Below are 12,220 nucleotides of genomic sequence, written 5' to 3' on the forward strand. Positions count from 1 at the left end.
GCCGACATATATCGGCGTGAGCCGGTCGGCAAGTGGTTAATACTACCCTATTTACCCCTATGGGGTCTAACTGTAAATAGATCATTTTGAAGTGGAGAACATATAAAATATCATTTCTACGTAGGAAGTGAGTAACTTGTGTGCATGAAGCAGTTTGTTTATTGTGACATTTTTATAGAAGAGGAGAGATTTATCCAGTAACCAAGAGTGTTGGTAAGTTTCTTTAGGGTGGATAATCCAATTATGCCAATATTTCTTAAAACCATCTATTTTGTAGTTTTCCTGGGATAACATTCATTCATAATGTGCTTGTATATTCAGTCTTGTAATAACTTCAGCCAGATTGGGGGCTTCCATTCATTTCCACAATGTGGTTATTGTAAGTCTTGCGGCTATGAGGGTATTAGCCACTAATATTTTGTATTGTGGTGGAAATATGTCTAGATTAATATTTAGAAGGCCCATAGCTGCATTGAGTTTGATTAGGTTACCAATAAGAGAGGCAATACATTTTGAAATGGAGTTCCAGATGATAGATAGATTCTTACAGCTCCGTAACATAAGATACAGGAAACCAGTTTGATTGTTGCAGTGCCAGCATAACGGGGAAGAGGAAGGGAACATTTTTGACAGTTTATAAGGGGTAAGGTACCATCTGTTCAGTTTCTTTTGGGAGTTATCCCAATGTTCAATATAGGACAAGGCTTTATTACTGATGGTCATGGCTTTATACCAGGCATCATCTAAAAATGATTGGGACAAGTCTTTTTCCCACTTTAGCATATTGGGGTTTTTCTCAATCTTAGGGTATTGAGAAAGTATCTGGTAAAAGAAAGTGATACCTTTAGCAATAATAACTTTCTTATTAGTAAGAAATTTCCAGATTTCGAAAGGGATGCACCAACCATCCCACTATAAATGCAAATACCTGAAGGAATTTAAACCAACTGGTTTAAATTCTTTCAGGTGTTTGCATTAATGAAGTTTATTGAGTAGTAACTCTTTGTCTGTTAAAGTGAGGTTATCATAGAAGTTATATCCTTGGTCAATCCATTTTTTCGTTGATAAACGAGCTTTACAGTACTCTAGGGCTTTCAATGGAATAGGGAAATTATGTGACTCTTCTGAGGTGTGGCAATTCGAGGCTATGTGTTTTCATGGTAACACTGTAGCTTTTATAGTTATAAGCTTGGGTATTATTATCTTAGGGAACTTTGCATACGCTATTGTTAAGGCAAACATATAATTTCCTTTGGTATATTCTTTTTCAATGGATTACCATAATTTGTCATCTGAGGGTAGGACCCAGTGTTTAAATTGATCTAGTAGTGTAGCGTAATAGTACTTTGGGATGTCAGGTAGGTTAATACCTCCTTTGAATTTAGGGGAGGTCAAGATTGAGAATGTTACTCTTGGTGTTTTACCGTTCCATATGATATTTCTTAATTTAGCATTTATTTGTGTGAAGAATCTCATGGGCATTGGGATAGGTAAGGAACTAAAGAAATATAGTATTTTAGGTAATGTTTGCATCTTGAAAGCTGAAACTTTTCCTATCCATGATAGTTGAGTTTTATGGAAGTTTTGGAAGTCTTTTGTGATTTGCTCTAGTAGGCTAGGGTAATTAGCTTTGTATAATTTGTTTATAGGGAATGTGAGGTTGATATCCAGATAGGAAATGATTGGGGATTCCGAGTTGTATTCAGAGTTCTCTCTAAGAGTGGAAATTGTGTCTTTTTTATGTTCATGGGTAAGGCACAGCATTTATTGTGATTGACCTTATAGTATGACACTTTCCTGAAAGAGTCAAGTGTCGTTTGGACTATCTGTAAAGATTGATCTGGACTGGTTACTGATAAAATTATATCGTCGGCAAAAAGGACAATTTTGTGTTCTTTGTTACCGATCGTAATTCCTTTTTTACTGATTTTAGATCTTATTTTTACCGCTAAAGGTTCAACTGCTGAAGAGAAGATTATGGGTGATAGGTGGCATCCCTGTCTAATTCTGTTAGTTAATTTATAGCTCTTTGATATAGTACCTGTGGTAAGTACCTTTGCTGAGGGGTAGGTATAGAGAGACATCATAGCTTTGTGGATGAATCCAGAAAAGCCAACTCTACCTAGGATTTCTGAGATGTAACCCCAGTGAACTCTATCGAATGCCTTCTCCACATCCGGGCTGAGGAGCAGAGAGGGCATTTAAGTGTTCTCTACATGGTTAATCAAATTGATCATTATTCTTGTGCTGTCAGGTACTTGTCGGCCCTTGACGAACCAAACCTGATCTGGATCTATCAGGTATTGTGTTTGTTCTAATAATCGATTTGCTAAAATTTTGAGGTATATTTTTAAATCTGAGTTAAGTAAAGAGATCGGTCTGTAATTTGTAGGGGATGAGGAGTCTTTACCGGGTTTTGGAATAGTTTGGATTACAGCCTCTAACATTTCTTTGGGAAATTTATTATTAATTACAGCATCATTATACATTTTGATTAAGTATGATGCAAGTATAGTATTGAATGTCTTGAAGTATTTACTAGATAAACCGTCATGTCCTGGAGCTTTGTATAGTGGAAAGGAGTGAATTACTTTCTGGGTTTCTTCTTCTGTGATAGGTTGATTACGTTTATTAAGCGTGTCAGGGTCAATTTTAGGTAGGTTTACTTTATCTAGGAACACTCCTATGTCTTTTAGGGTGGGTTGTATGATATTCTGGTCCTCTTTTAGGTTGTATAGTTCCTTATAATAATCCAAAAAGGCATCTGCAATTTCCTGTGGGTTATACAGCATCTTCCCTGATTTGTGGTGGGTTAGTTTGTGAATATTATGTTTGTTCTGACGGAGACGAAGTATATTGGCCAATAATTTACCTGCTCTATTGTTTTGAGCAAAGTAAGTGAGTTTTAGTTTTTTTAGATAGTTGTCGTGGTTAGAAGTCAATATAGCTCTTGGTTAATTTCTTTTGTTGTTAAGTTGCTGTAGCATATTAGTATTATTGGAGATTTTTTTGTGTTCTTTTTCTAGGTTAGATATGTTAGTCAGTAGGTTATTGATAGTTTTACGTTTTTTCCCTGGATGCCATCTGGATTAGTAATTTTCTGGCGTAGGCTTTAAGAGTACACCATAGATTTGTAAAGTAGAGCTATCATCATTCATTGAGAAAAATTCTGTAAACCTATCCTTCATTGCAGACACGTATCTCTCCTGAGAAAATAGAAATGTATTATTCTTCCAGAGGTTGGAATTAATGCATTTTTGTCCGGTTGCTATCTCCATAGTGATAGATGCGTGATCGGACCATGTAATGTTGTGGATCTGAGCATCTGTAATTTTTTGCAAGAGGAGTCTGTCTGCAAAGAAGTTTTGTGTAGATTGGAAAATAAGGTAAAATCCCTTTCAGCGGAGTGAAGACATTTCCATGGGTCATGTAAGTCTTCCTGGGAAAAAATATTTTTAAGGCCTAGTCTGATTGTATGGTTCTTTTTTGTAGTGTCCATGACAGGTTCCATTGGGGTGTTGACATCCCCGCAGATGATTATTTATTTATTGTATTTTCCTTAGTTTGTTGAAAATTCTTTTGATAAACTTGTGCGGTTGCTTATTTGGGGAATAGATGTTTGTGTAGGTAATATTGTCAATTGTAGCCACCAAAATTATATATCTTCGTTGAGTATCTATAAGTATGTCAAGGAGTTGGAAAGAAACAGAATCCTTTACTGCAATAACAACACCTTTCTTTTTCTTGGGACTGTTAGAGCAGAATACATGGGGAAATTGATGATGTGTACATTTTGGAGGTTTCTCAGCAGCAAAATGTGATTCTTGTATGCATATTATGTCACTCTTAAACTTAAGTGAATCAGTCCAAAGGGCTTTCCTCTTGTGTGGGCTGTTCAGTCCTTTCACGTTTAGCGTTTATAGTAGTTTAAGTTGAGGTGTAGCAGCTTCACAATTATAGAAGACCATGTTTCTTCATTTACACTTACTATGATGTGGTGGCTTCCAAATGGTAGAACATATAAAACCATTTTAGAGATGGGGGATGCGAATGAAAGAATGTTGACCAAAAGGTTGTACAAACAGTAGAAATAATAAAAAAGAATAACGAGTTGTAGAACAACTTGACTGTGCATCATTTAGCTCTTTAAACTTGGGGAGAGAATAAACTTTGCTGAACAGAGAAGCAAGTTCCCTGATTAAAGATAACCTGAGAAAATAATTTTCTGCGGGAGGTATACAGCAATTATTCTTGGTAAGAGTGTAGAGGGTTAACCTGGTTTATGTTGTCATTGTTGTGAGATCTTCTCTGGGTGTTTTTCCCCTGTGGGATATCCTCTTCTATGGGTAGCAGCCCCCATTTTTCCAGTAACTTTAGGCTATCATCAATCGTGTGAATTGAGTATGATGTAGTATTCCATTCAATAAGTAACTTGGTGGGGAAAGCCCATCTGTAGGTAATTTTGTGGTTCCTTAGAATTTTTGTAATGGAGTTCAGTTTTTTCCTTGCTAATATTGTCACTTGAGAGAGGTCTGAATATAGAAGGATGCCTGCATATGGGTCAGGGAGTGGGGAGTTCTGACATGCATAGTGTATCAGGAGATCCTTTACGTGGTAAAAGTGTATTTTTGCAATTACATCCATGGGCAGCTTTTCGGGAATGTGCGGGGGTTTGGACAGTCTATGGGCCCTGTCGATCACCATTTCCCGCCGAAGTATTGTGGGTATTAAGCTGGATACAATTGTTTTTCAGAAATTGCTTTAATTCAGAATTTTTGATATTTTCATGAATTCCTCTAAATAACGTTATTGTGTCTGGATCTGTCCTCAAGATCCGCCACCTTTAATTTGAGATTTTTTAATTCATCTTCTAGCTCAAAATGGGAATCCACCAGTTCATTTTGAGCTTCCGTGAAGTCACCCATTTTATTTTCCACGTAATCCACTCTCTACCCTACAGCTTCTATTTCTACATTAATTTTGTTCATGTGTGCTTGCATATTCTGTTGTATTGCACTTCTTAGGGACAGCAGCATTTCTTTAATGTCAGTGTCTATAATGGGTAGTCCTGATGTGGGGAATGCATTAAGCTTGTCAGCATAGGGGTTTCTGGGAGGCAGCATATTAGGGTCATTAACTAATGATCCACTTACGTGTTCCTCAGTCAGTGAGAGCCTTCTTCTTTGCTTCAGAGGACTACTGATTTCATCTGGGGTAGAATCACTCGTGTGTTTTGAATGAGTCAGTGTAGCTGCTCTCTCCCCCTCGGTGTCGCGTTGCCTGTCTGCTGGCGTATGTGTGTGCTGATGGTCCGGCGCCATCTTGCTTTTCTGGAGTGCTGGCCGGGCTACTGAATTCACTCAATTTGCGGGGTCTCCCATGTTACTTTTGTTTCCTCATTGTGCCCCGCTTGTTTCTCTATCTCTCCGCTGCAGGTCTGTGAACTCAGGGCTGCTTACCATCACTTATAGCCGCTTCAGGGAGACTCGGTAACACCGAGCTCCTTTACACTGCAGCCATACACCTCCGCCAGCTACGCCTCCTCCAAAATGGTCAATATTTTAAGACTGGTTAGATTGAGTAACTGTTTTTTGCATTTTTCCTACCAAATTTGCATTTGGACTGCATTTGGGTACAGTTTTAAACTACACATACTTTCTGTTGCTTTTATATTCTAGTTTCTTTTCATGTGCATTTTCAGATGTTTAATTTCCTAAGAATACCGCTTGCTCTACTTCCTTTAATGAGCATAAAATTTCCTGCAGTGTAGAGATGAAATATCCATGACATATCTGCTGTATCCTCTTCTTGTTTTGCCTATAACAGTAAATAAAACATCCCTAAAGAGCTGAATTGCAAATTGTTGTGATCTCCTACTGACGTTTTTCCTGGCTGCCTCATATTGCTTGCTTTATTAGATTGTTAAAATCTTTCAACATTTGCATTTGTTTGTAGAGGTCAGTACACCCACCAAGTTCTTGAATTTCAAACCTTGATTAACCAGTTCTCTAAAGTCCCAAGAATGTACTTTAATGTTCATGCTGTAAATTTGTTATAAATTGTTTACTATAAGAGCTCTGCTCAATCTACTAGGTCTACACCTGGTTCCACACAACTTCTTTCTTCTCTTAACATCCCAACCTTTTCTGACCTTAAATGCATCTGCATCTAGAATATAGGACATTAATATTTTATATATCCTTTACAAGTAGCAAATGAGCTCTCTCTCTAGCTGCAAGTACTGTGAAGTCATTCATAATCTACATTTCTCCACAACTACAGAGGTGAATGAGAGCTTGTTTTAAAGTGCTTATACTTTGAAATGAAAATAATTTGCATAGTGTGGACACAGGTTCATTCTGACACACACACACACTCATACTGTATATATACATCACACAAATGTAAATTTTCCATCAAAGTGTCCCCTTTGACTCATAGAACAGACAGGACGAACAGTTTTAAAGTAGAGAGAAAACCCATGACAAAAATACAAGGTGTTGCCTGGGGTAGGATGGGACAAAGCATCAGCAATAGGAATGGGCGAACGGTTCGGCCCGAGCTTAAGTTCAGGCCGATCTTTGGTTGTTCGGCGAACAATGAACATTATGCGGAATTCGCTGCAAATTCGAAAGCTGCGGAACCCCATTAAAGTCTATGGGACACTAACACGAAAAACCAAAAGTGCTCATTTTAAAGGCTTAGATGCAAGTTATTGTCATAAAAAGTATTTGGGGACCTGGGTCCTGCCCCAGGGGACATGTATCAATGCAAAAAAAGTCTTAAAAACTGATGTTTTTTCGGGAGCAGTGATTTTAATAATGCCTAAAGTGAAACAATAAAAATGAAATATTCCTTTAAATATCATGCCTGGGGGGTGTCTATAGTATGCCTGTAAAGTGGCGCAATTTTCCCGTGTTTAGAACAGTACCAAAGCAAAATTAAATTTCTAAAGGAAAAAAGTATTTAAAACTGATCGTGGCTGTAATGAATTGTTGGGTCTCGGCAATATAGATAAAACTCATTGAAAAAAACGGCATGGGTTCCCCCCCAGTTCATTACCAGGCCCTTTGGGTCTGGTATAAATATTAAGGGGAACCCCGAACTAAAGTGTTTAAAAAAAATTGCGTGGGGGTCCCCCCAAAATCTATACCAGGCCCTTCAGGTCTGGTATGGATATTAAGGGGAACCCTGCACCAAATTTAAAAAGAAAATGGCATAGGGGTTGATGGGGACAAGGGCCTCATCCCCACAACCCTTGCCCGGTGGTTGTCGGGGTCTGCGGGTGGAGGGCTTATCAGAATCTGGAAGCCCCCTTTAACAAGGGGACCCCAGATCCCGCTCTCTCCCCTATGTGAATTGGTAATGGGTACATTGTACCCCTACCATTTTCACAAAAAAATTACAATGTACCCGTTACCAATTCACATATGGGGGACCAGGATCTGGGGGTCCCCTTGTTAAAGGGGGCTTCCAGATTCCAATAAGCCCCAGCCCACAGACCACCACAACCACCGGGCAAGGGTTGCGGGTATGAGGCTTTTGTCCCCATCAACATAGGGACAAGGTGCTTTGGGGACCCCAAAGCATCCTGCCCATGTTGAGGGCATGTGGCCTGGTATGTTTCGGGGGAGGGCTCTCTCGTCCCCCCTCTTTTCCTGCGGCCTGCCAGGTTGCGTGCTCAGATAAGGGTCTGGTATGGATTTTGGGGGGACCTCTACGCCATTTTTTTTACATTTTGGTACAGGGTTCCCCTTAAAATCCATACCAGACCTGCAGGGTCTTGCCGAGACCCGACAATTTATTACAGCCGCGTTCAGTTTTAAATTACTTTTAGAAATGTCATTTTGCTGTGGTACTGTTCCAAACACAGGAAAACTGCACCACTTTCCAGGCATACTATAGACACCCCCAAGGCACGTTATTTAAAGGAATATTTAACTTTTATTGTTTCACTTTAAGCATTATTAAAATCACTGCTCCCGAAAAATAAGCCTTTAAAATTAGCACTTTTGATTTTTCATGTTCGTGTCCCATAGACTTCAACGGTGTTGGTCCGAATTTTTTGCTTGTTTGCACGTTCTGGTGCGAACCGAACTGGGGGGGTGTTCTGGCTCATCCTTAATCAGCAATGATAGAGTTTGAATCTGGAAAAGACAGGATATCAGAAAAACTGGGAATTTCATTTTTTGCTTTAGAAAGTAGATCTAATCCCATTCACTCATATAAGCTTTAACATGTTAATGACATTTTAAGATTTTTCAGTCTTTATCAATGTGCAGTTTTCATTAGGATAAGAGCAGCTATCCTGCCATGAAGGTCTTTCAGACACATCCTGTTATGTGGTGAAGATTGTCTTCCAATCATGCATTTGTATTGTCACTCGGTCACATGATTCCTGATTAAAATGTCAAGTGGCTTAATCAACAAAAATTGGACAGGCATTGTCTGGTGTTTTCGAAGCTAAACTTTCGACTAAAGTCCGAAACAGTTATGTGCAGCTGACCCAGATGCATGCACTTAGGCAAGAAATGGCTAAAAAGGGATGGAGAAGATCATTAGCACTGAGATGCACTGAGATGCAAAAACAAATTAATTCCTGTGAAATGCCATAACTGTACGTCGGCTCCTTTAGGAGCCATAGCAGGCGCGCGTGCACGCCCGCTGCACAGCGGGGAACCTGATGCGCGTGGCCAGCAGCCGCAATGAGAGCCAGAACGGGGATCTGTCCACCACAATGTCGTAGTCCTGCTAAAAAATGCAGATCGCTACCATTACTAGTAAAAAAAAAAAAATTATAAAAATGCCAAAAAATCTATCCCCTATTTTGTAGACGTTATAACTTTTTTTTTATTGCAAAAAGTAAAAAATATTGTTTTTTTTCAAACATTTAGCTCTTTTTTTGTTTATAGTGCAAAAAATTAAAAACGCAGAAGTGATCAAATACCACCAAAAGAAAGCTCTATTTGTGGGAAAAAAAAGGACATCAATTTTGCTTGCTTACAGCGCAATTGTCAGTTAAAGCAACGCAGTGCCGTATCGCAAAAAATGACATGGGGGAAAATCTTCCGGGGCTGAAGTGGTTAAGGGCCTGTTCGCACTTCTGCGTTGTGGCCATGCAATTTAGCATGGCAATGCAGCTGCTCCATGTGCATGCTTTGTGTTGCCATTCATTCTGAATGGCACCCCAAAGGATTGTACAACACATTGCAACAAACCACAATGCCTATTAAAGGCAGTGTGGCATGCTGCATTTTTGAAAAAGCATCATGCATGTTTTTTCATCAATTGTGGTGAGTTGGAAGCCCATCATAGGTGTGCACAGCCTGTTGCATTAGGGTGTGCACCCAAAAGCAAAGTATCCAGTGTACACAACTAGAGAGCCCACTCATAATGAGGAAGCCTCCTTAATGCAATGCAGGTTAGCACAAGTCAACATATGTACAGTACATTATTACACCACAGCAGAAGGCTAATATGTTAATGGGTAATTTTTTTCTTCAATCTGGGAAACAGAAAACGGAAAATTGTATACTCACCTTTCCGTAATTTTCCTTTCCTGACGCCTCTCCATGGCAGCACACACTGGGATGTGACTCCACCCCCACAACCTGTCAGGATTGGTTAGCTATAAATTTGAAGGGGAGACACCCCGCTGCATTCTCTGTAAATATATCACCATAAAACGGGGTGGGAATCTGTGTGCTGCCATGGAGAGGCGTCAGGAAAGGAAAATTACGGAAAGGTGAGTATACAATTTTCCATTTTCCTGACGCCTCCATGGCAGCACACACTGGGAAATAACTCGGCAGTCGGGTGGGTGCAAGAAAATAATATTTATTCCTTATAATGCAGAAGAATTGGCTCTAACAGCAGATCTACCGAAGTCTGCCATAGCCAAGTGAGCAGAATCTACTCTATAGTGAGAAATGAAAGTATGTCTGGAGGACCAAGTTGCTGCTTTGCAAATCGTCTCCAGTGAAACCCTGCAATACGCTGCCCAGGAGGTAGCCACTGTCCTGGTTGAGTGAGCCCTGATGCCTTCAGGAATTGCCATATGATGCATGGAGTATGCCTTCTTGATGGACTTGACTAACCAGGAGGCGATAGTACGTGAAGTAGCCGCTTGACCTCGTCTGTTCCCATGTGGAATGACCATGAGGGTATCCGTCTTCCTAAAAGAATTTGTAGCCGCCAGGTAACTAATGATGGTAGTTTTAACATCCAGAGGATGAGGTTCACCCTGATCATTAGTGAAGGATGGTAAGACAATATCTTGGTTGTAGTGGAAGGAAGTTGCTACCTTCGGGATGAAGTGGTCTGAAGGTCTTAGTACTACCTTATCAGGAAAGAATACTAAGTAAGGTTCTGATGCCATCAGTGCTTGGATCTCAGATACCCTCTTTGCTGATGTAATTGCAATGAGAAAAGACAGTTTTAGAGTCAGATCCCACAGAGATATTGATTCAGATGGAGTAAAAGGAGGATTGGTGAAGGCATCGAGAACTACTGAGAGATCCCATGATGGAAAAACTGGTTTCTTAGGAGGTTTGATTTTTAGGCAGGCTCTCAGGAATTGGATAACCAGCGGATGTAATGCCCATCTGGTGCCTGTTTTGGCCGACAAGGCGGATACTTGTACCTTAAGGGTACTTGAACTTAGACCTTTGTTGATTCCTGACTGGAGGAACTCTAGGATTTGAGAAGGTTCTGGAGCAATAGGATCCCATCCCTTCTGCTGCGCCATTGTAAAGAATTGGTTCCAAATTCTTGTATAGGTGGTGTTGGTGGTACTTTTCCTGGCTTGCATCAGAGTCGATATTACTTCCTGTGATCAGCCTTGTTCCCTTAACCTAACCCTTTCAACTTCCATGCCGTCAGATGCAACTTCTCTGGAGCTGGATGTAGAAATTGGCCTTGAAATAGCAAATCCGGAGTTACCGGAAGAAGGATTGGAGGTTGAAGGCTGAGCTGCAATAGGGTCGTGAACCATGGTCTTCTCGGCCAAAGAGGGATTACCGCGATTACCGTGGCTGAAGATCTCCGAAGCCTGGACAGGAATCTCGCAATTAACGGAGTTGGCGGGAATATGTACCCCAACTTGAAGTTCCAGGGGTGAATTAGACAATCTATCCCTTCGGCTGAAGGGAAAGATGCTCTGGACAGAAACCTCCGACACTTCATATTCGCAGGAGTGGCTGCTAAGTCGATCTCTGGCACTCCCCATGTCTCCGTAAGAAGAGAAAAGGCCTGGAGACTCAGGGACCATTCGTTGTTCGAAAGAGTCTCTCGACTCAGGTAATTGGCTAACATGTTCTGTGCCGCAGGAACATATATTGCTTTTAAATCTGCTAGGTGTGCCTGTGCCCATTCCAAGATAGGACGGACTTCCTCCATCAGTGTGAGACTCTTGGTACCCCCTTGCCTCTGGATGTAGGACACTGCCACCTTGTTGTCCATCCGAATAAGCACGTTCTTCCCTCTGAGGACTGGTGCAAATGCCATGAGGGCCTGGAAGGCTGCTCTGAGTTCCAGTATATTCGATACTATATCCTGGGCCCAGAACTGCCATCGGCCCTGTGCTGCTTGATCTTGACAGTGAGCTCCCCAGCTGCTCTGACAGGCATCCGAGGTGACTATTATCTGATCTGGGGGAACTATCAGCTTGTATTTCCTGAGGTTGGTCAAGTGTGTCCACCACAACACTGATTTCTTCATTGGTCTGAAGATGGTAATGGTCTGACGCATCGATACTCCATCCCACTGCCTCAGAAAGGAGTTTTGGAGGACTCTCATGTGCCATTGTGACCACTGCACCATGGGCAGGGTTGCAGCCATGGACCCTAGCACACTCAAGCAGATTCTGGCTGGAAGATGCCTCGCTGATAGTAATCTCCACATCTTCTGTACTAGAGGCTGAATCTTCTCCTGAGGGAGTTGTACTCTGTTCAATTTGGTGTTCAGATCTGCTCCCAGGAATACCATGTTTTGTGTGGGTTGTAAGCTGCTCTTTTTCCAGTTGACTAGCCAACCGAAGTCCTGGAGAGTCGTGAGTAAGATTCTCTGATGACATAGCAAGGTTTCTTGATCTTCTGCCAAGAGCAGGATGTCGTCCAAATAATGGTGGACTCGCAGACCCTTTTCCCTGAGGAATGCAACCAAGGGTAGGAGGACCTTGGTGAATGTCCTGGGGGCCGACGAGATGCCGAAAGGAAGGCAC

Source organism: Aquarana catesbeiana, linkage group LG05, assembly GCF_042186555.1.
Source record: "Aquarana catesbeiana isolate 2022-GZ linkage group LG05, ASM4218655v1, whole genome shotgun sequence".
In the NCBI taxonomy this organism is placed as follows: Eukaryota; Metazoa; Chordata; class Amphibia; order Anura; family Ranidae; genus Aquarana; species Aquarana catesbeiana.